This window comes from Neltuma alba, unplaced genomic scaffold, assembly GCF_004799145.2.
Source record: "Neltuma alba isolate B1F8T4 unplaced genomic scaffold, ASM479914v2 tig00013663_pilon, whole genome shotgun sequence".
In the NCBI taxonomy this organism is placed as follows: domain Eukaryota; kingdom Viridiplantae; phylum Streptophyta; class Magnoliopsida; order Fabales; family Fabaceae; genus Neltuma; species Neltuma alba.
The window spans coordinates 27395-29750 of NW_021637836.1; the positions used below are offsets into that span (position 1 = coordinate 27395).

Consider the following 2356-nt stretch of genomic DNA (forward strand, 5'->3'; position numbering starts at 1 on the left):
TTATATAAAACATTTGAAAGCATTGGTAGCCGACAACAAAATGAATTTAAGGCACGAGAAAAATGTGAGCAACAGGAAAAAGTAGCAGCGTGTCCCCACTCCAAAACACATGCATAGACGTGCGAATGCTGTGTGTGTGTGGTATGGGGGAAACACATCTTCTAACATACTTTAATTACAGCCCGCAAATTCAATTTCCACAGCAATATCAACATGAATCACCTTGACCTAGACGAATTCAAGAGGCAAGGTTACATGATGATTGGCTCACTCGTTGATTATTATCGTAATGTGGCTAACTTCCCAGTTCTGAGCCAAGTCCAACCTGGTTACCTCCGAAAAACGTTGCCATCTTCTGCTCCAAGTAAACCTGAAACCTTTGAAACCATACTCCGGGATGTTCAAGACCACATCGTGCCAGGAATCACACATTGGCAGAGTCCTATTTACTTTGCATATTTCCCCAGCCGCAGCAGCATCTCAGGTTTCATGGGCGAGATGTTAAGCACAGGGTTTGGTGTTGTCGGGTTCAATTGGATTTCATCACCTGCTGCGACTGAACTTGAAAGCATCGTCATGGATTGACTTGGACAAGCTCTGAAACTCCCAGAGAGTTTTCTTTCTTCAAGTAACGTTGGAGGTGGCGTTTTGTTAGCGACAACCTGTGAGGCCATTTTGTGTACCCTTGTGGCTGCAAGAGATGAAAAGCTTCGCCATATGGGGAAGGAGAATCTAAAGAAGCTTGTCGTTTATGGGTCAGATGAAACTCATAGTGCTTTTCAAAAAGCTGCTCATGTGGCAGGAATCCACCCAGAAAATCTCAGGGTCATCAAAACCAACAAGTCACGTTCATTTGCTTCTTCACCACATTCGCTCCGTTGTGCAATAATCAAGGACGCGGAAAATGGACTGGTTCCTTGTTTTATTTGTGCCACCTATTGGACCATTATGTGATGTGGCAAAGCATTATGGCATTCGGGTCCATGTGGCCGCTGCTTATGCAGGTGGGGCCCTTATTTGCCCAGAGTTCAGGCATTTCATTGATGGAATTGAAGGGGTCAACTCGTTTAGCTTCAATGCACATAAATGATTTTTCACTAATTTGACTTGTGAAAGACTCTTCTTCTTTAACAAATTCCCTCTCAACAAATCCTCATTACCTGAGAAACAAAGCTTCTGAATCAAACCAAGTGATCGACTACAAAGACTGGCAGATGGCATTAAGCAGGAAATTTCAGTCCCTGAAACTATGGTTTGTGCTTCGCAGCTATGGCCTGGACAGCCTCAGAAACTTCCTCAGAAAGCATGTGAAAATGGCCAAAACTTTTGCAAACCTTGTGAAGCAGGATAAGAGGTTTGAGGTATTTGTGCCAAGGTATTTTTCTCTGGTTTGCTTTGGGGTTTCACCATCAGTGATCATCACCAACAAGCCCTTTCGTCACGGTATTAGTGATCATGAGCTCAACGGGAAAATCATAAACGATGATGATGAACATCTTGCGAATGAAATCAACGGTAAATTGCTGGATTTAATCAACGGTTCAGGCAAAGTGTTTATGACTCACGGTAAGGTTGAAGGAGCTTTTGTGATTAGGTGTGCGATTGGTGCCCACATTAACTGAGGAGCAACACGTGACTATGGCGTGGGAGGCAGTTCAGGAACGAGCTACCTCAATCCTCTCAAAGCTTTTTAATTAAAGCATAAAATCATATTCCCTGGAGAGCAAGCATTTTGAGCGGTGTCAACAATAATATTGATTTATGTACCTTTGTTGTTCTATCTATATCTATGTTGTATTTGGGGTTTTGATTATGCTTAATATATTATGAAGTTAATTACAGCAATCTTCACATCTAGCCAAAGAACTTCAGTTCCTCTCCAACAAAATCGTGAAGAAGACATGACTCGAGAACTAAAGACATGAAACATTGAGAGAAGTCATATTAATAAAAATTAGTTGGCAAATCACATTATAAACACGTCCATTTTAGGGTAAAAAGGACCCGAATTAGAGCCTGAATATTTTTTGTACATGAGAACTTATCAACTAGTCTTTCTCGGTAATAAAAATTTTAATGAGATAAACTTTTTCTCAATTTTCTCATGTTACCCTATACTTTAAATGGAAATTTTGAGATCACAAAGACACAGAACTAGTTTTAGTACTCATCACTTTAATAAGCACTGTAAACTCATCAGATATGGAACGTCTATATCTCATTTAGATTGTTCATATTTGATTTTTTTATTTATTCAAAGTAATTATTTTAATATATATAGAATCTAAATAGAGATAATCTATTAACTATTATTCTTTCAAAAATAGTTTTTATTTAAAAATAACTAGTTAAAAAT

At 39.1% G+C, this 2356-nt stretch overlaps 1 pseudogene; it reads left to right on the forward strand.

The window, feature by feature from the left end:
- The first annotated feature begins 213 nt into the window (after window positions 1-213).
- On the forward strand, window positions 214-1698 carry LOC114738712 (tyrosine/DOPA decarboxylase 1-like; annotated as a pseudogene).
- Window positions 1699-2356: the final 658 nt, after the last annotated feature.